Consider the following 23,787-nt stretch of genomic DNA (forward strand, 5'->3'; position numbering starts at 1 on the left):
ACTGGTACATTCTCTCCCTCACATCACGTTCATCCCTTCAAAGTAAATATGATTACACATGTTCAGTTTCTTTGCTTCCAATTCCTGGTTTATGCCTTTGCCTTAACCCGATGACTGCCCTTGTCCCTTTGTCCTTCTTTCATCACAAATCTCAATCTCAAGTGCCCACCTTTTCTCTAAGCTACGACTAGAGTTGCCACCCTAGTGCTTTTTTGAAAAAACTGGACATCTCTCACCCAAATAATTTCCTACAATTCTGTTCAACTTTTAAAAACTCTGAGATGAGCCCATTGGCATCAACATCCCCCATCTGCTTCTACAGAAGTTGCTATTTCCAAACACTACAACAAAGGTCCTGTGCAAAAACCTGCTTGTGTGTCTTGCAATTATCACGTTTGTGTTATATTGTTCAAATATTAAATTAGAACTGCTTTAGTGAAATGCTGTTCTTGTTCATGTAATTTTCTAGGCACAAAAGGTCACTGGCTAAAGAGTGCATGATTAAGAACTTCAAACTTGAGAAACCACGGTCACATCTATAAGCCCCAGTGTGTCACGTGTGACTCGATAACTGATGCCAGGCTGCAATTGGAGAGACGCTGCTGGTTTGTTCTGCAGTGAGATTGCCATGTGGTGTATACAATACCACACTGTGCTCCTTAGGGATGGTTGGGTTAGTAGCTGTGAACGCTTAAACACCACTTGACCCACATGTACATTCGGTCTGGAATCAATGCTCTGTAAATACATTATAGGCTGCACTAACCATATGGCGTGACGTCAATATACTTGGGGAATAAAAAACAGGATTAGGTCATATTGATGGAACATGAGAGGTCTTGACTTATTAGTGGGGAAAATGCGGCGATTCCCAGTAAATTAGATGGCTTTTAGTAAAGTTTTCCAAATTAATAAACCAGTTGAAGAGAAAGATAACCCTCCAGTCCATAGTACTATGGTTGCATTGCGTCTGGTTATCAAATGATAGGGGGTGCAGATAATGAAGTTTGCCATTAGAATGGAAGGGCAACAACTGGCTACGATTTGTGCACTGTAAAAAAAATCCAAAGTGCATTCTATGCTCCATCAGCAACAGCAAAGTGGTTTACAAATCGGAGAGATGTGCGTTTTATAAATGTACTGTAGTAGAATCTCGTTACTTTTGCAGAAGTGGGCCCTTCTCTTAGAACACCCTTTAAAAGTCTCAGGCATTCCACAACTAACCTTCGTTTCCCAGATGTGCAGAAGCAGGGCCGGGGTTACCCATTAGGCAAATGCCCCCCTGCAACCTTCCCGCACCACAAGGACACAGTGAAACTAAGCCCGCACTATGGAACACGCTCCCTCCCACCATCAGGAACGAACCTTGCATTTGGCAAACAAGTAATAACTGTAGCTTTTAACTAATGTGCATGATTACCTATGTAACTACTGCTGACTGGACTGTAGCTACCTATGCTTTACTGTATGCAATCTAGCACTGTGATACCTCCGGGTCCTGGGCGGTATAACAAATGAAATAAATAAGCATTTTATTCCTGGGCATTCAGTAATGGAATGTGCAGGGTCAGGATCCTGCTTTGGTACAGACTGTATTTTCCAAATAGGGAAAAGAGGAACAGTTTCATGATTCTGGGGATGATCATGTCTCCATGAACTTGCATCTGGGGGCAAATTCACACTGTAATGTTCTACCACCCCACACATGCTGGTTTGGGGTGGAGGGAACAGGACAGCAAGACCAGAAGGCAGCTTGCACCATCAAGAAAGCCTTTTGGGGAAAGGCTGCATTGAAGGAGACGGTGGAGGATCAGAGCAAAGGGGAGAGCTTTCAGGTCAGACGGTCCCAAAGCCGAAAGGAGACAGGCTCACATGAGGGAGGAGAGGGATCAGAGGTGAGGTGGTGCGATGAAGAACATGGTTTTCACAAGAGGACACGTGGCCAGCACAGTAGGAGCACGATGGGGATCCCCCTGTAAATAGACCAGGTGCGTTAAAGAAAGAGGGGGAAGGGGGGAACACACACAAAGTGACAGGTCAGTATAATACTCAGTATTAATATGTGCAGGGGCTAAAAAATTACCATTTTGGGAAAATGTCTGCACAGCATAATTGGAAATCGTTCTGTTGGGCAAGCATGGACAAGAAAGCTTGTTGGCATAACTGCTTACATTTATATGGTGGCTTAAAAATACCTTAGTCACTTCCCTGTTTTATGAATGTCCTGAGAACGTTTGCAGACTTTAGTTTCTATCTAGCCCTGCTGGCTAGTCGTCAGAGCGCTTCATTTGGACAAGATAAAAGGGTGGCAGCATAGAAAACGCAATGAAAGATTAGCTTTGGGCATTCATTTTGTAATGAAGCTTAAAGTTCTGTGTTTTTGACTTGTTGGACAGTTTTCCGGATTTCAGATGAGTGCATTATTCTTTCCTGGTGACGTGCACTGAGTGTCAGGACTAATTCCACTCACTATTCAAAAATAGAAAGCAGAAACAATGTTGGTTTGCTATTAAAATGCACCTATTCGTCATTAAACTGTACAGATTTGTCAATAGGACCCAGATCATCAGCACCACAATCACCCATTCCTGGCATTTTAATCAATGTGACTTTACATGATGGAACATATAAAGGAAAATACATAACCACGAATAATAGGATGCAAAGTGCTGTTGGCTGTGTAAGTAGGACACATGCAATCTTAAGAATGTAATGCACCCAATTTTAAGATCATTGGGTTAGTTAACTCTGACATAGGAGCTCAAAGGATTCAGAGGAATGGTCGTACATTGCCCAAAAAAAGAGTGTGCAAGTATGGCATTTGGAAAGTTTGCAAACCAGTTTAATTGGGTGAGGGGCAGATTGGGCGGAATAAAGGCTGAGGCACCTCACAAGCCCTACTTCACTTTGCCTCACTGTCTCGAGTACAGATAGAGGGCTGGGGTGATAGTTGCTCATGTCCAAAGCGGGGAGAAAGACATTAGCTTTTCTTAGGACATGCATGGGTAACTCATCCAGTCTTAGTTGTATTCTTTGAATTTCAGTTTTTATGTCAAAAGCTAGCACGGGACCAATGATGTGTGTTACATATCCTGGCACAATATTTAAAACGTCTAATGCCTCCTGCCATAGGATTTAAGATGAGCATTTCTCCCAGACTGGTGGTGGTGGTATATGGCACGAAATTCAAAAACAAAAGTTTGAAAGATTAAAGTTTGGAAGAAAAAAAGATTGAGAAATTGAGAACACAAGTTTGAACGCCTAAAGTGAGAAAAAGTGAGTTAATGTTTAAGCAAAAGGTTTGAGAAGCAGAAGAAAACAAGTAAAATATGGAGGATGGGTAGTTGCAAGAGGGACATGGGGGCCTTCGCCTTGTTTTAATCATCAATGGAAAAGTATAGGAATAAAGGGCAGAAATAGGTCTGGTTATGGGCAAAAGAGGAGGAAGGGGAGGATGCCAAGGGGCCAAACTAGTAATGTCATAACCGGGTGTCCAGGATTATGCAAAAGTGCCTCAATCTTGGTGTGATAGAACAGTCTACCGTTGCAATGATGATGGAATGCGCAGATATCAAGGCACAATTAGGCCCATACGCGCTACACATTAAATACTAAAAAGAAAAACAAATTGATATTATTGTGCGATAGATAGGTCACCGTGCTCCAGAACTGAGCCCAGGACAAAGCATATATTTCAAGGGATTTTACTAAACAAATACTTAGAAAATAAGGTGGCAGTATGGTAGGTCCAGGTCTCGGGGTATAACAAGAGAGGAGGGCAGGGTCCAGTGAGGTTCTTAACTAGGGGTTTAAGGAAATTGGAACTTTCCCACCTGCTCCAAAGGGGTGCTCAATTTGTCAAAATCCACTGCAATCCAAATCAAGTAGCTGGGACAAAGGTCTTACCATATCCCAAGACCTCGAAAGAGTAAACATATCCTTTTTGGCAAGATGGATTTGTAGAATCTGGCTTTCAGGACAGATTTTAGGAGTTCCCCCTAGTTCTAGTGAACAGGGAACTCAGAGGTTAGCCAAAACCAAATCAAGGTAGCAATGGAGAGCAGTCAAGGCTTTTCTCAGGAGAGTTAGAGTGGGCACTCAATAAGTCTGTGCAATGTAGCACACAATAATGCAATTCAGACAGGCAAGTATAAAACTACAGTTACTGATTCTAGGCCTTCTGCACACACACAAAAACGAAACTAACATGTAATATCGATCATTCGATGATACAAATATAGACATTCACCATAGGTTCGTAAATGCTTTAAAAGTCACTTATTCATCAAGCAGGTAAGTATATTACACACAGTAATTATGGAACAAGTCGCAAGTTAATCCACTAACTGAGGCAGTCCAAACCATAAGAAGAATGGGCCCTTCACAGGAGCCACAATATTTCTCCCCAGAATGGAGTCTCTTTGATATGATTGAATATTTATTTTATTTATTTTATTTATATATTTATATAGCGCTGCAGCCCGCAGGCATCAGAGCACTTCACAAAAAGACAGACTAGAGTATAGAGAAACGGGACAGGCCAAAGGCCACATATAACAAACAATGGAAACAGTGTTTGGCTAGCTGGCTAACAGAGGTAGGGACCTTATTTAAAGAGAAGTGTCTTGAGTTGCTTCCTGAAGAGTAGATGGTTGTTTTCCAATCTCAGTGCAGGAGGGAGTTTATTCTATATAAGGACTGCCTTGGTCGTGAATGCCCTACCTAATCCTTTAGCTTTTTTAGCAGGAATAACTCGGAGGAGGCCAGTTTTGTTAGACCTCAAGTTGCAATGTGATTCGTACCACATGAATTGGTTTTTTTAGGTAAATCGGTGCTTTTCCCTATAAGCATCGGTGCACTAGGGTGATGGCTTTAAATGTGATGCGTTCCTCGATCGCCAGCCAATGTGAGTCCTTTCTGTCTTTTGTGATATGTTCTCTCTTGGGTTTATTGGTGATTGTTCTGATGCCATTATTTTGGACCACTTGACATTGTTTCAGACATTTGCTGCTTGCGCCTAGGAGTAAGGAGTTTCCGTAATCCAACCGGGAGAGAATTGTGGCTCTTGCTATTGTAGTACTGTTTTGTAGGCTCAGCAGGGGTCTAATTATTTTCAATAGTTTCTGATGATATTGGCAATTCCTTTTGAGGTAGGCAGTGTGGGCTTCTGCTCCCAAGGATGCCTGAAGATAAACGCCTAGTGTTTTGACTTTTTCTGCTATAGCTATTTGTGTCTCTTTGATCTTGAATTCGGTGTATTGTGGAATATGTTTTTTTCTGGCATAAGGAGATCCGAAGATCATAAATTCTGTCTTGGAGGCATTTAAGCACATCCAATTGTCCTTCATCCAACTCTCGATGATGTTATAGATTCTCGAGAGTTTTCCGCTGTCCTGTTCGTAGTTACCACTAAGTTCCAACACCAATTGGGTGTATTTTTATTAGCGCCTTTAAATTTTATAATATTTATATAGCGCCTATACACAATGTGTTTCAAAGCACATCAAGGCAGGGAGGGAACATGGTAGAATACAGCTGACATTCTTACAAGTCCTTGATACATTCAGAATGTGAAAATTAGCCATCATAATCAGCCTGGTGACATTTCAGATAGTGCAAGTGCTATAGACAATGTGGGGGGGGGGGGGGTGAATGAGACAGACAAGCGGCTTCATTACTATGCCTGACAATTGAGGAAATGCCGGGATTTTACAGGAGGCAGGGTAGAGGGGGTTGGAGTAAAAGGAGAAGGAGAACAACCAAACAAGCGACTATCATACTAGGCCTGACGACATTTCAGATAGTGCTGGAAGGGAAGAGGGAGGAGAAAACAAATGAGGGAGGGGGAGAGAGACAAACAAACTGCTTTCAAACAGGTCAGGAGACATTAGTGATAGAGTAAGAGCTATTGACAGTGATAAGGAGGGGTGGGCAGGATAATGAGACAGACAACCGGCTACATTACTATGCCCGACGACAATTGAGGTAGTGCCAGAATTTAACAAGAGGTAGGAGGGGCGTAGGGGCCGGGGGGTTACAAGGGGAAGGAGAAGAACAAAACAAGTGACTAATGTACTAGGCCCGACAGCATTTCAGCAGATAGTGCTGGTGGGGGAGAGGTAGGAGAAAAACAAGTAGTTATCATACATATCAGGCGACCTGTCTGAATAGCATAAGTGCTAAGGATACATTGGGGTGAGAGGGTGGGACAGCAAGCAGAGGGATTAACGCAGACTCCAACACAACCTCAGCCTTGATTCTGCTGGACCTCGCCACAGCCTTCGACAGTTAGCCATGACACCTTTACCAAAAGACTAGAAGACATAGGCATAACGGACATGCCACTACTCTGGATTAAATCATTCCTAGCAGACAGAGCAGAAACCGTATGGATAAAACCCTTCAAATCCACCCCACGAGTGAACGACTGGAGTACCACAGGGGTCCGCATCATCACCACTGTACTTCAACATCTACCAGACTCCAGTAATCAGAATCTTCAAAATATACAACATTACATGCTACAAGTACGCAGATGACATTCAAATCATCTACAAAATCGAAGACACTCAAGCCGATCACTCAACCCTAATCAAATGTCTAAAAGAAGTCTTTAAACGGATGAATGCCAACAACCTAAAAATCAACCCAGGATAGACAGAAATCATCATTATAGCCAAAAACCAAGAGAACAACACCTACAGCCAACGGAAATGGGAACTGCACCAACACCATCTAAGGTAGTAAAAAATCTGGGATTCCTGATGGACAACACCCTAACCTTAGAACCAGGAATAAATGCAATCAAGAAATGCTTCTTCCTCCTCCACACTGCAAGACAAATACTACCTTTCCTCTCATTCACACACAAAACTCACAATCGTCACCTTCATAATGTCAAGAATCGACTATGCAAACAGCCTCTATCCCAGGATACCAGAATACCTCATGAAGAAACTACAACGGATCCAAAATACAGCAGCCAGACTGCTCCTCAAATTAACCAGAAGAGACCACATCACTCCAGCCCTAAATACACTGCACTGGGTTCCAGTCAAACATTGCATCACCTTCAAAACAATGTGCATGAAACACAGGGCAAGGAGCTGAATTCCTACAAAAGAAAATAATCTACAAGCAAACAAGACTCCTCAGATCAAGCAACTAAATCTGACTGGAACAAAAAACCATACCTTAAAAAACACTTGTGGTCTCCTTCTCACACAAAAATGCAAAAACGTGGATCATCATCCAGAAAGAAATAAACACCAAATACCACTTACAATTCAGAAAATTACTATAAACCTGGCTCTTCAACACCACAGATTCAAACTGAAAAACCACCGAACAGGAAACACAAAGAAAAGGATGACTAAATTTAGGTTGACACTGACAACACCCAGAACCGACCAGAGAAACTCTTACTACAACAAGAGAGACAATGCTAAGTAGAATAGGACACAAGTGACGCCCATGAGGACAGAAATCAGCAACACTAGCCAACTCCAGCCAACAACCTCACCAGCCCCATAATCGCTACCAGGTATCATACGTCTATAGAGTTGTGTGAATGTTAACACTTGAACTGAATCCCCCCTTTCCCGAGATGCGCTGCCACCACCACCATGAGCTTGGTGAAAACCCTCGGGGCAGAGGTCAATCCGAACAGCAGGACCCGAAACTGAAAGTGCGAGTCGCCAACCGCGAACCTCAGGTACTTCTTGTGCTTGGGATGGATCGGCACATGGAAGTAAGCATCCTTGAGGTCGAGAGACACCAACCAGTCCTGAAGTTGAAGGGCCTGGAGGACTTGAGAAAGAGTCACCATCTTGAACTTGTCCTTCCTGAGGAGTTTGTTCAAACCGCGCAAGTCCATGATGGGTCTCAATCCCCCGTCTTTCTTTGAAATCAAAAAATAAGGGGAATACCATCCCTTGTTCCTCTCCGCTACATGCACCAGTTCTATGGTGCCTTTCTCCAGCAGGGCTTGAATTTCCTGCGCAAGGAGCGGATCCCGACCGTTCAAAGAGAGGTTCCCTGGTGGATTGTCTGGAGGCCTCTGCCGAAAAGGAAGACAGTAGCCGTGGGTTATGATCTCCAGAAACCACACATCCGAAGTAATGGCTTGCCACTCTACAAGATGCTGCGCCAGCCTTCCCCCAACTGGCGAACCATGGGACCTGGCCTCATGACTGAGTGGTTGCGGCTGTGGCGTTGCCTGAGGGTAAAGAGGCAACTGCCCGAGCGGCCTTGGCACCTCGAGTACCTTTATTTCCACCTCTGGCACTCTTACGATGGCCTCTTTGACTGCTAGCTCCCCTCGCTTTACTGAAGGACGAGTAATAGCGAAAGGAACCTCCCCTCCATTGCTGTCCCCTAGGACGAAAAGGCAGAGGTTGGCGAACTGCAGCGCCCAACGACTTTGCTGCAGCTTTGGCGGTCTGCAACCTCTCAAGGCTCTCGTCAGCCTTGCTGCCAAAAAGGTGTTCACCGTCAAAGGGCATGTTGAGGAGCCGGGACTGCGCATCAGGAGCGAACCCAGACTTCCGCAACCACGCAAACCTGCACATTACGGTGCTCCCCGCCATGGACTGGCTGACACAATCCGCCAAGTCCAAACCCGACTGAACGGCCTCACACATAGCATCCTTGCCATCCTGAACCATAGCAAGGAAGCCATCCGTTTCGTCCCCTTCGGGAATATGTTCAGCCGCTAGTGCAACACAGTTCCACAGAGTGTGAGTGAAACGAGACAAGGCACATATGGAGTTGGCCGACTGAAGCGCCATACCCCCTGAAGAAAACACTTTCTTCGCCCAGCCGTCAAAACGTTTGTCGTCCCTATCCGGAGGGATGGTAGGATACAACGCCTGCTTTGCCAGGGCCGTAGCCACCTGCACCACCAAACTCTCCGGAGTGGGGTGCCTAGACAAGTAGCAGGGGTCGCTACTGGCTGGACGGTATTTTCGCGACAAAGACTTGCCCACTGCCGCGAGACTCTCTGGAGCAGTCCAAGCCGCCGCCACCCTTCTCTGCAGAGCCATATGAAAAGGCAAAACCGGGTCAAGGGGGGACTGAGATCAAGGATGAACGTGAGATCATCCTGAACGAACTCCCCTGGGGGAGCTGACCAACCCAAGTACTCAGTGACACGAGACATGAGGCGCCGATATGAAGAATCGGCATGAGTGCCAGGCTCCGGCCTACAAAACTCCACCTCCGGAGAGGTGTCCAGTCCACTGGCATCATGCAGCGACTGCCGCAGATCATCAAACTGGCTATGGCCCGAGATAAGGTCATCAGGAACCGTAACCAGAACCAAGCCCCCATCAGAGCCTTCATCACCCTCTGAAATGTACTCCAGGCGGGGAGAGGAAGAGCTCTGTGGACCAAAGCAGTGCCTGACCTTAGCCATAGCCTTTCTAGGGGCAAACCCCGTGCCACGGGGCCCCTCCGACACCAAGCCTCGAAAGGCGTCGAGGGCGCCGAACGAGTCGGCGCCGGCGTCGACCGAAAAGGCGTCGATGTCGAGCGAATCGGCGTCGACGTCAGCTGCATTGCCGCCAGCATCGGCGGCGTCGACACAGGCCTCGAAGCCGGAGCTCTGAGCGTGTCTCTCGACGACCTAGGCGCAGACGGCGTTGACGACCTAGGCGCAGACAGCGTCGACGACCCCCTCGGAGGCGGAGCCTCGAGAGAAATCGTCGACGACTTTGGCGCCACAGGCGTCGACGTCTTCGAAGACGGCACAGGATCACACGGTCTCGAGCGCGTCGAGGACCGGGACCTGGAATGGGCATGGCGAGAACGGCTACCCTTGTCCGAGCAGGACATCTCCCGCGAGCCGTGCCCACCACCCGAGCCCGAAGGCGTACGGGTGGTGTCTCTCGACCGGTGCCGACCGATCCCACTCGGAGGCGCGGACGGACCAGTGCCCTGCGATTCAAGAATCGCTAGCATCTGCTTCCCGAAGGAAGCCCATTCCTCCGGTGTTGCTTGCATGGAGGGATAAGCGACCCGCCAACGGGCGGAGTCCTCGGAAGAGGACGGGGAAGGCGACCTATGCCGGCGCTTCCGGGAATGCCTCGAAGAGGCGGAGGAGTGGCGAGACTGACTCCTGGAAGGAGACCCACTGGACTTCTGACGATGACGCGTTGAGTCACCCCTCGAGTCATCTGTCGAAAGCCCCGCAGCCCTCCACTTCCGGGGCTTAGACACTCGGCCTACCGACAGCTTCTTCTTGCGTTCCCGCAAGGCCTTTGCCGTGAGCGACTGGCAGTCGACACAGTCGTCCGTATCGTGGGCCTCCCCGAGGCACCAGAGGCAGGCGTCGTGCGTGTCTGTGACCGACATCTTGGACCCACAGTCCCTGCAGTTCTTGAAGTCCAGACGGGGGGTTGAAGATGAGAGACATCGCCACGAACAGGTCTTCACAACAAACCGAACAGGTTCAACGAACCGAGAATTGAAAACAGCAAACTCCAACGAGTCGAGGCGTACCGAGATTCACGAAGCGAACACATTCGCAGAAAAAACGGAACTGAGGCTATGGGCGTCGTGCGTCCTACTTATCACATCAGGTGACTTCGGCCGTCGGAGGAGGTCCTCGGGGACGGCGCATCGACGCAGACGCCAAAGATTTTACGAAGCAGCACAGCTGTGGACATTACCTGTCATAGATATGGAATACGTCGGAGGACCCAATCCCCTCGAAATATAAGTACATTTATTTTTAAACCATTCGCTATAAACACAACATTTCTATTAAACTTAAACACAAACCACATGTCAAATATACTACAACTAACCAATTCACTTTGTACAGTATGTCTCAAAGCAAGTACCCTGTGTTTGAATGAACCAGTGTTATGAACAAAACACGTTACCGTGAATACGATTGCGATCACTTTTTGACAGTTCGGTCTACTAAATAAACGTGTATCCGTGACATGAAATGCTACCGGGGCAAAAACACACTTCGCACCTGAGATACCCAGAGGGAGTTGGAGGCAAAAATCACAAGCAATATTTTGGTTAGGCAGACAGAATCGAGAAACACTCAAGAGACAAGAGTTCAAAAGTCAAAGGGCCGGAGCCAGGGTCAATTGACATCAGGGGCATGTTGCCGAAGATCACACAGTCAGATAGTTCACGATTCAACGTAGCCAAGAGTACTTCGATATTGTCAATGTTCGGAAGCAAAAGTTATAAGGAGGGAAGACAAGGGCAAGCTTTGGAAATGAAGAAAAGGGGTTCACCCAGTTTCCTCAAGCAGAACACAGTACCTTATTCCAATGGTGCAGCTGGTGCCCTGGCAGTTATTCCTGTTGGTTTCCTGCAGACCCACGATTCCTGGAGCTTCGTTGTGAAGGAGGACCACACAGGAATGAAGCCGGCAGAAGCGACAACGAATAAAAGGTGCACTCCTTAAAAACAGGAGGCGCTCTTCAAATGGCTGTCCGGACCACTGCAGCCGTGTGCAGCGATTTCAACCAAGGAAGGGGATCCTCTGGCTGTGGAAGATGAGCTGGTTATCCCCACCAGGGTCAAGGGAAGACTACTTCGGACTGGATCTTCTCTTAGTCATTGAAAGGTAGATGAATCAGGACTGCAGTAGTGCTTCACCAGGATGGAAAATTTGCAGCAGCCGTCGTTCTCTCCGCTTCTCTTTGGTTCCTTGTAGTTCCAGTGGGGATTTTATGACTTCTAGCCCAAGAGACCTGCCTTTTATGCGCAAAACCCCCATTCACACAGCCTGGCTGTCAATCACCCAGCAGGGGGGGTTGTCCAGCCCGGACAACCACCTCAGCCAATCATGGCAAAGTGCGACTTGGGTTTCCTAGGATACCCTGTACAGGGGGTGACTACACCCCTCCTTCACATTCGGCCCACCTACACACCCAGGGGCCTGGTGGAGGGCTTCTGAGCAGAAGCCTGCCAAAAGACAGTGAACAAAGAAGGCGAACCTAGTTTGCCGCGCAAAGTAAAACACAAGAAGGACTTTAACAGAACTGGTGAATAAACCCAACCGGAGCCAAAAGAAAGACGATTTGGTCAAGCGGGTTTTATGTTCGAGGCTAATATAATAGCCAAAAACAATACCACGTCTATCTAATATAATCACGGTAGAATCACGGTAGAAAAGTTAGGGTAGATACCACTGCCACCAGCCAAGTCTAAATGTTAAAAGAGCGAAACACTGCTCTAGGAGGTACAGACAAAAAGGGATACGAATTAACCCTTTTCCAGTACTCCATGGAAGATGGGGTGTACTGGATCTGTGGTAGATTGACTAAGTAAAGTTAATGGTAACTTTACCCTTTTCTGGGGGACTGTGGTCAGCCTCAGAAATGGAGTCGGGGGAAGTCTCAAAGACAACCCTGTTCCGTGACACACAAAAAGAAGGGGGCTACTGAAGTGGTGTACTTCAGAGTCCACAATCATAAAAACAGAGAAATACACATGGCAAAACATAAGTAAGAGTGGGTGAAAAGCTCATACTCTTACCAAGTGGAAAAAAATAAACTCCAGAAGTCCAGCAAAGCTGCTGGGGGACTCACTAGGTGAGGGAAATTAGCCATAAATGAGAATTCTCCCTAACAAGCACAGGCGAAGCCCTGGCCTTGGCAAGCACTTCCCTGTAGTCCGCTGGAAGATCGTATCCACCAAACTCTAGCGCTGCAGGAGCCAGGCCTGCAAGTTCAGCGACCCTGGGTCGTGGTGCAGAATCGCGCCTCCTTCCCTGGTGAGAATATCTGCGTCCGCAGGAAGCATGACTGGTGGGGACGCTGACATGTCCAGAAGAGTCTGGGTACCATATCTGCATCTGCCATGCTCCCTGGCTGGGGAAATCTGCTGGCGAACTTCCGGCACTTGGTGTTTGTTGCCATCTCAAACAGATCGATCTGGGGATTGCCCCATCGTCGGAGTAGAAGATACACTTGGTCTCACCGAAGCTCCCACTCGTGGCTCGAGTCTCGGCCAAAGTGTTCTTCACTCCTGCCAGATGAAATGGGACGAGGAACATCTCTTGTGCGACTGCCCATCACCATAGGTCCTGCACCTCTTTGGAGAGAACCGGGATCTGGTGCCCCCCCTGCTTCCGAATGTAAAACATTTTGGTGGTGTCTGTGAAAATCCGCATCACCTTGCCCTTGAGGGACAGAAAGAAAAACCTGAGGGCCCAAAACACGGCACTTATCTCCAGAACGTTGCTGTGCAATGACTTTTCCAATAGCTACAGGCCTCTTGCGTGGAGACGACCAGTGTGAGCACACCAACCCTCCAGGAATGCGTCCGTCGTGACTGTCTCCTGGTGTGGGGTCCTGGATATCTGCGCCTGCCAACAGATGCCCGTGGACACCCCACCACCGAATCACTAGACGGAAAAACTCATCGAGGGTGATCTTGTCCTCAAAGCTTCCCTATACCTGGATCCAACGGGCGTCGAGGAACTCCTGCAACAGTCGCATCCGCAGTCTGCACAAGTGCACAAGGTAGATGCACGAGGTAAATGCACAACATCATGCCGAGGAGGAACTAGACGGACCTCACCCTTGCGATCTTCAGGGTCAACAGCCGTTGTACCTTGCCCAGTGTGGCCGTTATTCTCTCCTCCGACGGGGACGCCAGTCACAACACCGTGCTGAGCCGGGACCCCAGAAACAGAAGGTCCTGCGATGGCACCAAGCAGGACTTCGCAAAGTTTATCGAGAACCCCAATTCAATGAGTAGCTGGACAGTCCCCGCTGCGTGCTCGACAGCGGTCTCCCTCGACTTTGTTCGGATGAGCCAATCGTCCAGGTAGGGGTAGACGTGAATCTCCTGCAGGCGCAACTGCGCTGCCACTGGCGCCAGACACTTGGTGAAAACCCTTGGTGCCGACTTCAATCCGAAGGGAAGGGCCTTGAAATGGTAATACTGCCCTTGGACCACGAAGCGCAGAAACTTGCCGTGTCTCCTGTGAATGGGGATGTGGAAATAGGCATCCTCCAGGTCCAGCGACAATAGGAAATCCCCTTCTTCCAGTTGTCCCAGCACGTGCTGAAGGGTGACCATCCGAAACTTCTGGGAACTGATATACTTGTTGAGGCGGCGGAGGTCGAGTATGGGTCTCCAACCGCCTGTCTTCTTTCTGACGAGGAAGTCGCACCCTTCTTCAGCATGGCCCCTACCTACAGCAGAAGTTGAGGGACATGGTTTTCCTTCCTGGCCACCGGTGGAATGCACAGGCACTTCCGTTGAAATTCCAGGGTGTGCCCGTGGCCCAGGGCGTCCCGCATCAAACGGTCGGTGGAGATGGACTTCCACACGCTGACAAAGTTCGCCAGCCGGCCTCCCACCTGGAGTGCGCGGGTGGGGGCCCGACGTCGCGGCTGGTGCAATCCTGCTTCGCCATAGGGGTGCCACCTTGGGGACTATGGCAACCTCCTCGGGACTTTCTGCGGCCCCTGTAGGCTTCCTGAGCCGAAGAGAGGGATGGTTGACGATAGGATGACGAGCCACCACCGAAACCTTTGGAGTATCCCTGGGACTTTCCTCCGGAGGCCCGAAAGGATGGCTGTCGCTGCTGGACCGTGCCCAATGCCCGGGCTGTCTCGGTATCCGCCTTGATGGCCTGAAGCGACTTGTCCACTCTCTTGCCGAATAAGTTGCCCCGTCAAACGGCATGTCCAACACCCTCGACTGTACATCCTGGCGGAAGCTAGTGGCCTTCGACCAACCGCACCGACAAAGGTAAATGCTGTTGCCCATCTGACGGAAGCCTGTGTCGGTGATGTCCGTTGCCACCGTGATGACATTGTTCCGATGCCACCTCGCCTCCTTGCAGGATCTCCAGCGCTTCTGCTCTTGTCGCCAGGAAGGAAGTCCAGGAGGGGAGCATCTTGAAACAGCTCCCTGTCATAACGGGCCACGATGGCCAAGGCGTTTGCCGTCTTGATCGTCGTTGCAGCCGATGAGATAACCCGTCCAGCTTCTTTCCCTCGCCGTCCGGGAGGGAAGAGGACGCCGAGACCACCGAGTCCGGGGACGGTTGGGATCTGAGACACTTGGGCACAGAGTCCAGCACCCTGTATTTCTTCTCGTACCGGTCCCTCTTCGCCGGGGCCGAGGACGGGTTCTTCACGAGGGACAGCCCCTTGTCCCAAATGTCCAAAGAGGGATAGAAAGTACGGTCTTCCTCTTGGCCTCCCGGCACTGGTACAGGAAGCCTTCCTTCTCCTCGGGGGCTAGTTTAAACATCTGAGGCCCTAGCGATCATGGCGTGGAAAGAGCCAATCTCGTTGAGTGGCAAGACTCTGGGCACTGGCGACAGGAGGTCCCCTCCGTCGTCTTCTGTACCGGTCATCGCCGTATCCGGTTCCGTATCGTCCCTCGGAGGAGGGGATGGTGGAGAAGGATGGCAAGGAGGTGTAAAATGGACTCTCCTCTTGACGGGGGCGTTCCCCTGACGGCCCAGATGCCGCGTGATCTCCCGCCAGTGACAGGGGCATCCTTGTCCGGATCTCTGAACACAAGGTGTGCAGTGCCTGTAGGATGTCCGCCGACACTTCCGCTGGCGGTGGTGGAGGTTGCTGTGGTGGCTGCAACGGGAGAGATGGCAGTGGCGTGATGTCCTCTGGCTCATCAATGCCCTGCTGCTCCTAGTCTGTATCCTCGCCGCTCTCCACATCCGCTTCGCCGGGGTCCTTCTCATAGGACCTGGCCCGGACAAACCTTTTGTCCAGTACGGCCTTCAGACCGGAGAGCTCCTCTGAGGAGGAGATGTCCGAGCCCTGCAGGACTACCGGACCCCCCCCCCTTCTGTTCGACCAGCGGGGACAGTCTGGGGGAGATGATTGGCATCGTCTTCACCGGTGTCTTCTTAATCGGTAGGAAAGACGATTCCCTTCGAGCAGGCAGAAAAACTCTTGTTTTAGGGGCTACCTCCTGTGAGTCCGCATCCGCAGCCTTCGCTAGGGACTCCACCACTCCTTCCAGGGAGGACTTCACCTGGTGAACCTGGGCCTTCACAACCTTGGGCGCACTGGAGGCCTTCATCGTGGCGGGAGGGTGTGCGCCCCGCTACCCCTTGGCTTTCTCCGTTGGAGTCAGCTGGGACTTCTCCAGAAGTTTACCCGGATGGTCAGACTTTCTCTTCTTTGCTAACCCGGAGCGTTGGCTCGTGGTTGAGGGTGCTGGAGATGCCGTTTCCGACCTGGCCGCCAAAGAGCCCGTCCCAACGGTGCTCCCAGTGCCCACGGGCTCGCAGTGCTTTGCCTTGTGTTGGGCCCCCCGACCTCTGCGGGAATGACCCACATGTTCTGGGGATGCCCGGCAGTCCAAACCTTCTGGTCACAGATCCAAACCAAAGCAGCCAATGCGGACATTACGCTAGACGTACAATCCCCCAAAGCCTGCATCTTGGGTCGATACCCCAGGAACAAAAAGAACAGGTCACTGAACAAACTCAAAGACCTCATGTACATCTTAGCAAAAAGAAGAATTGCCATGGCCTGGAAAAGCCCCAAAGCACCCGACGCGACAACGTGGTGGGAGGATTTACGCAGATGGACCACAGCCGAGACGGGAGCATGGGAACTGGCACAGAGACACCAGAAAATTGACACCTCAGACGACCTACTACAGTGGGTAGCACTTACGGTATCCTTGTTCCACCCTACGGAAAGTAGCTCCACCGATGGAGACATAGACAGCACAAACTAACCTAGAGGCGCAAGACTGCAGCGCGTGGTTGTGTACTCGGTCTTGGGGGGAGGAGGGAGGGGAAAAGAAGTTGACACTAATCCTTCAATGGCTCGGAGGACACTATGTTTGTATGTTCTTATTGTTATAAAAATAATAAAGAAATTTAAAAAAAAAAAAATGTTGGGCCCCCCGTCGCAGGAGCGCCCTCAAAGGTCTTAGAAGATCGCTCAGATTTCCTCTTGCTAGGTGAGGCTTGCTGCCCGGGGATCTTCGTCTGGAGCCCCTCTGAGAGCCGCTTGCGAAGGTCCTTCATGGTTCTGGATCCTCGAGAAGGCGTAGAGACTACCTGGTCCCACTAGTCCAAAGGCTGAAGCACCGGTCCGAGTCTTTGGAGATCATTTAATCCAACAGGGCTTCACCGGGCTAGACAAAGGAAGGGATACAAAGGAAGGTATGCCAGTCCTCTACAGGAGTAGTCTTTGGATCTTGAGTCAGCTGTTCTTCTACGAGGGATTCTTGCCTCCAAAGCTGATCTGAAGAAATGGCTGCACAAGTCCTGCGTTTATCCAAAATCCAGGCTGGAAGCATGTCCAAGTCCAATGGTAAAGATCTGCACTATTCAAACAGCCAGTAGTTGTCCAATGAGATGCTAGTTTCACATTTGCCCCACGGATGTGGAGTGGGACTAGACAGTCCCAACCCCTTCCTGGGTGAAAGACAGACATATATAAACATATATACATATACATATTACACGGCCCACAGTAGTGGCTGTGTAGTTATGGTTAAGGTGCTAATCCCATAGGAAGAACACTTTTTGGGTGGCTTATAACTTTGCTCTCCCTGGACAAAACCTCACCAAACTTTGCAAAAAAAAGTATAAGGCCCACTCTGAATTTTTTTTTGCAAAGTTTAGTGAGGTTTGGTGCAGGGGGGGGTCCCAAAATGTATTTTTTTCACCCATAGAGTGAATGGGGGGGGGGAAAAACTTTGCTCACGTCTACAGCTCAAACCACTGGACGGATTTGCACCAAATTTGCGGCAGGAGCGACGGCTTGGTCCAAAAGCGTGCTTTTGAAAATTCGGTGTAAATCCGTCCAGTAGTTTTTTAAAAAATGACCAAAAAGTAGGTCTAAAAAAATTAGTGATATCTATGTCCGCTCCGCGGACACAATTCCCTGTTCGCTCCGCGGACAGGACACCGATTGGCTAATCGGCTTGCGTCATGTCATTGGACATACGTGTTCGCTGATTGGCTGGGTTAAAGCGTGAGGTGCGTCGTATTGTTTTGATTCGTCCTCCATCTTGGATCTGCGGATATCCGCGGACAGCGCGGCGACGAACGGGGGATCAGTACAACTTTGGAGAGTGTTGTTGGTGTGCAAGAGTGCTTGGGGATTGTGGGGGAGTAGGAGATCGGTCAAATGCTGTATTTATTCAGGTGGCAGGTGCCACTGATGTTTTTGTCATGTCTGCAGTCACCGCGGCTGTCCGCGGTCATAAAAAATGCACTTCTGGCTATTTTACTTTAGTATGATATTGGTTTTGGGTTTTTAGTACAGCGTTGATTGTAATTAATATCCTGTATAAGTAGCCCATATAGCACAGTTAAAATGTTTGATTATATGGGTGTGCTATGCTGTTGTGGTTGTGGCCAGGGCCTAGAGTCTTGGGTGCATGGCCGAAGACCAAGACCACTGCAGCATAACACACCCATAGAATCAAACATCCATCAAATTTCCACAAATCTCCAGTTTGTGTACTGTTTGATTTGTATAGTTTGTATGCGAAGTTTTGGCTACGTCCTGCAATTAAGATTGTAGAGTTTGGTAACAAGAACTGCAGTATAACATATACATGGAAGTAAAGATTTTGGATTGCGGTGTATGGTTAGATGTTTGCTTCAATGGTTGTGTTATGGAGCAGTATTTGTGAGTTGAATTATTATATACTTACTGTTTGATTTTTTGTGATTGCATATATTTTTTTCATCACTTGGGTAACTGGAGCAGATATTCTTTTTCAATTTCTATGATAAAAGAAAAGATCATGTTAGTTATTGCATCGCATAATAGATATTTCTGTATTATTCCGACCCTCATATTTAGTAGTTTACAAACCAGTGTACTGTGCAATTTGCTCAGTTTCTGTGTTTGTTTAATAAATCATTGGGTCTGTGGGAAAAAAAATCCATGCTGGATTAAAAAAAAAACTTTTTTTGTTATGGTACAATATATTTCTTTGTTTTCAGTGTTTATTTGTTGTTTCTGGTTAATGTTCTATCTGTTGGCTGGTTGCAAATTTTTTGGGGCAGTTAGATACCTGTTGGCTTATTCGAACTGGTTATAGTTTTTTATTTATATTTTCAAGTTACTCATCTATCTGTTGGGTTGTTGCAGATTTTTGGGGCAGTTAGATACCTGTTGGCGTATTCCAACTGTTTATAGTTTTCTAATTGAAGTTTTATTAATGTTTATGCACCAATAAGTTACTACATTTTGGTTTTAAGAATATTAAATAAGCGTTTATAAGATTTGCTGGTAATCTCTGCTTTAGAGTAATGGTACTATCATTACATTCGAACCATCCACAATTCTTTTTTAAATATGCAATGTAGTGACCTGCATTGGTTGTGGCTCCTACGTGGTAGATTATACCTATTGTTGTGAAGGTTTTCTTACCAAGTGATACTTGACCATGTGTGAATCCAGTCAGCTTGCAGTTGTTTTTGGTACCATCTGCATTGTAACGTAAAACATTACTATTACACATTTACTATGCGTTTGTATTTGTAAGGTGGAGCGATTATCTGAATTGCAGGTCGTACATAATCTGCCATGATTTGCATTTTGTACAAATTACTGAAATGGGATAGATTCACAGTTAGGTATGGATACATACACGAAGCGTTCATTAGGGATTTGTTCCTGTGCCACATGGTTGCAGAGAGTGCATGGATGTTTCCACATGTATGAAATCTGCAAGATTTCATTTATAGGTATGTTTTTGTTGTCCAGTACTTGTAGTAAGTACATTAGAAATTCTTGTGGATCTTCTTGTGAGCTTATAGTGAATTTCACCATTCCAGCACAGTAGTCTAATTCTTGTCTTATTCCATGAACATTGTATGTGTTGTCAGGATTGTTGCTTGCATTTCTATGAAAGACTAACATTTGCAAACACAATTGGTCTGTATTGTGTAAGTAAATGTCAATAATTGGTGGCAATTGGAATAGAATATTTATTGCTATATTTGCGTAGCAAGTTACACCAGTTATTTTTGAAAATTTGAATGGACCTGATAGTTCTGTGTCCAAGTCATTTCTTCTGAGTGTGTGTTGCTTCTTTGAAGAAGTACCCGAGTTACTTTGAGTAGTAGATTCTTCTTTGGTTGTAGTAATTGATGAAGTATTATCTTCTTTTACTCTCTTTGGAGGATTTGCAGTGAGATCCTGTTGCATTTCTGTTTGTAGTAGTTTTCTTTTACAACGTTTTGCTTTTTGTGGAACAGGATAGGTTTTTAGATGGGGTGTACAGTGAATGTAGTCTATTTTATTCTAAAATGCAAGGAATATCAGCATTTACTTACCTTGCATCAAAGTTGATTAGAAATAGACCATCAAGTGTACGTAAGCGTGATAGTGCTACGTAGCTCATGCCTTCTTTAAAGACTGCGTTCCCAATATCTATCAATGCTTTATCTAGGGTAAGACCTTGTGATTTGCGAATGGTGACTGTGTATGCTAGAGTTAGAGAAAATTGTTCTCTGCGTACATACATGTCTTTGAAAAGAAGGAATCGGACTGTTGAGCGTCCTAATCTTTTAACATCTGATAGGTTTGTCAAAGAGATGAAGTCCATCTTACTTATGCTGGCAATCAGATTTTTCTGAGAAATGTACAAAATGCATTGCAACCTTTTTTGGAATTACAGCAATCCATTTTGCAGTAGGTGTTGACTATTTGAAGTTTTTCAAACACAAAAAAACACCACCAAAAGGCTCTTTTCAGAGCCACCACTTCTTCCCATAGAAAAGTGCAATGGTTATGATAGGGCAGCACCCCCAAAAAATAATGTCCGCGGACTCATAAAAAATGCACAGGGCCCAGCACTATTTATTTGTCACTTCTATTTTTGAACTGTGAAAGGTGGCTTTTTTGGTTTTTTTTTGTTGTTTTATATATATATTTGTTTTTTTAAACATGACACACAAGGAAAGGAGGGTAAGGAAGGGACACCAACCACGGGGATACGAAAGAGAAGGTGGAGAGAGGAAGATGTAGGGTGGGCCTTATTCAGGTAGTGGGCAGACCTTCTCGTGCTCCTTGACCGCAGTCTCGAAAGCACTCCGAAGAGTCTCCCCCCTGCAGAGTACTGCATGTACCGTATTGCAGTACATACACAATATTGTGACCCTCGAAAGGTAAGGGTCAACAGCTTCATGAATGGGCTGTGAGACAGCTGGAGGGATGCACTGTCCCACAGGAGTGTCTCTTGTGGTGACAGGAGCGGAAACGGAGGATGTTGTAGAGGAATTCAAGCTATGTTTATCACAAGGTACAAACTTTGCGAATAGCCCCACAGTGGAATGACCTTAGGTGTCGCTTCATTGATGTCGTACCAAAGCTGTATGAACCAGGCCTCCCACGACTCAGCACCATGTGGCACTGATTGCAGGTGACCTTATTCGCACGAGCTTTTGGCACTCCACCAAGAGTATTTAGTATTTAATTTATTTATATTGCGCATCCTGCCCGTGGGCATCAGGGCGCATGTTAGGAAGGGTTACAGTGAAAGTTACAGAAGGCAGTTACATATTACATAATATATATACATAGAGCAAGGATATATACATACATTTACAAGGTAGTCAGTAGTCACAATATAGACAGAGGTGTTACCAAGGGGTAGCCGAAGCTTCATCTTGCTCATGGAGCCATTGTTTTACTCTGTTTTTGAAGGATTGAGGAGAGTGGACATTCCTGAGATCATTGGGTAGGGAATTCCAGAGCTTCGCTGGCAAGACTGGGAAGCTTGAACCTCGGGCAGTTTGTAGCTTGAAGCTAGGGATGATGAGTGTGTGTGCTTGTGCAGATCTTAGAGGTCTGGAGGCTGTGTGTTGAGTGAAGCGTGCTGTCAAGTAGGCAGGTGCTGCATTATTCTGCGCTTTGTGGCTTAGAAGTGTTTTGAGAGCGATACGCCGTGAAATGGGAAGCCAACGTATGTTGCGTCTAGTGGAGGAGATGTGTGCGCGCCTGGGTATGTTGAGAGCAGCCCTGATGGCGTTATTCTGAGTTACCTGAAGTACGTCAATGTTTTTTTGACTCGTTCCCAAGTAGAGGGCATTACAGTAGTCGATTTTGGATAGGATGAGGGTTCCAGCAAGGATGAGGCAATTGTCCATAGTTAAGGGACGGCAAGCAGTGATTAGTTTGCACGTATATGCAGATGCAGAGACTACTGAGTTGGTTTGTCTGGTGAAAGAGAGGGTGGAATATAGGGAAATTCCAAGGGTTTTGGTGACATTAGTGACCTTGATGATGTTACCATCAATGTTGAAGGAGTCATATTTGCTATCAAGTTTTGAAAGTTTTGACTGAGAGCCTAGGATGAGTAACTCAGTTTTCTCATCGTTTAGGCAGAGACCGTGGTGGGCCATCCACGCCTGGATAACGGTGTAGACTGCATTTAGAGCTTTAACGTCAGTTACATAATCACCAGTGATAGGGATGAGTATCTGGGTGTCATCTGCATAATTTGTGTAGGAGACACCCAGATGGTCAAGAATATCAAAGAGTGGTTTAGTAAAAATGTTATAGAGCGTGGGTGATACACACGAGCCTTGTGGGACACCGCAGGGGACGTGAGCTGGGTCAGCAGCGGCAAGAGGTGAGAAGACTCATGGATCTACTGGCAAGGAATGAGCTGATCCAGGAGGTAGCTGCCTCGGAGAAGTGGGCGGCTGTTTTGAGATGCTGGCAGAGGATTTGATGGTCCACCAGATCGAAGGCGGCAGATAGGACTAAAAGGAGTAGGAGCGCTTGTTTGCCCTTGTCTTTCAGGTCCTCAATTTGCGTTTTTAGATCTATTAGGGCTGTCTCTGTGCCGTGTCTCGGCCGGAAACCGGATTGCCTAAGTCCTAATAGGTTGTTTTTATCAAGATAATCTTGAATTTGGAGATATGCGGCACGGTCCAGGATTTTTAGGAGCTAAGGTACTGTGGTGATAGGCCTATAGTTAGAGGGGTTGCTAGGGTCCAAGTTAGGTTTTTTGATTAAGGGGATTACCCAGGCATCCTTAAGGTTATTTGGTACTGTGCCTGATTTAAAGGAGGAGTTGATGAAGGAAGTGATGAAGGGAGCCAGCTCGGGCGCAGCTTCCTTTACAATTGGTGCTGGGCAGGCGTCACCTTGACAGTTGGATGGTTTTAGCTTCTTGATGAGATTTTCCACTTCCCTGATGGTGAGAGGAGAGAAGCTAAAAGGTTTGAACGAATGATTAGGGGATGGGATGTTGTAGGAATGGGTGCTACTTGCAGAATCGAGGAGATGATTTTTTTTGGTGTTGATTTTAGTTTGGAGTGTAGTGATCTTGTTTAGAAGAGCTACTTGAATGTTAGTGCACCATTCAGTGTCAGGGGTGCACGTGTCCAGTGGGGCAGCTGGTGACTCTAATTCCTTAAGAATTTTAAAGAGTTCCTTCGTATTGGATTGAGCTTGTATGATCCTGTTGTTGTAGACTTCTTTTTTGGCAGCTAGTATGGCTTCTTTGTAGGAGAGGGTGATGGAAAGCAGGTTGATTTTGTTTGCTGGCGTAGGTGAGTGTCTCCAAAGAGACTCAGCTTTACGTTTATCTTTACGAAGTTCTCGTAAGTGGGGGGGGGGACACCAGGAATTCAGGTGATTGCGTGGTTTTTCTTTGTGCTGTTTAAGAGGGACAATGGAATCCAACGCTTTTAGCATGGCTCTATTGTAGGTGTCTACCAAGACGGTAGGGTTAGCACATGTAGTGGAGACCGAGTTTAGTAGTGGAAGTATGAGAGGAAGTAGTTTCTCAGTTGTGATATCCTTCTTGTTGCGCATGTGTGTAGGTGGCGCA

The 23,787-nt window shown here is 47.3% G+C and overlaps 1 protein-coding gene across 2 annotated transcripts in view; it reads right to left on the reverse strand.

The window, feature by feature from the left end:
• The window catches only part of OTUD4 (OTU deubiquitinase 4), a 1,503,132-nt gene that overhangs the window by 291,925 nt on the left and 1,187,420 nt on the right, over positions 1–23,787 (reverse strand). The gene's annotated exons all lie outside the window — the stretch shown is intronic.

Source organism: Ambystoma mexicanum, chromosome 6q (assembly GCF_040938575.1).
Source record: "Ambystoma mexicanum isolate Mex_15411 chromosome 6q, UKY_AmexF1_1, whole genome shotgun sequence".
NCBI classification, from domain to species: domain Eukaryota; kingdom Metazoa; phylum Chordata; class Amphibia; order Caudata; family Ambystomatidae; genus Ambystoma; species Ambystoma mexicanum.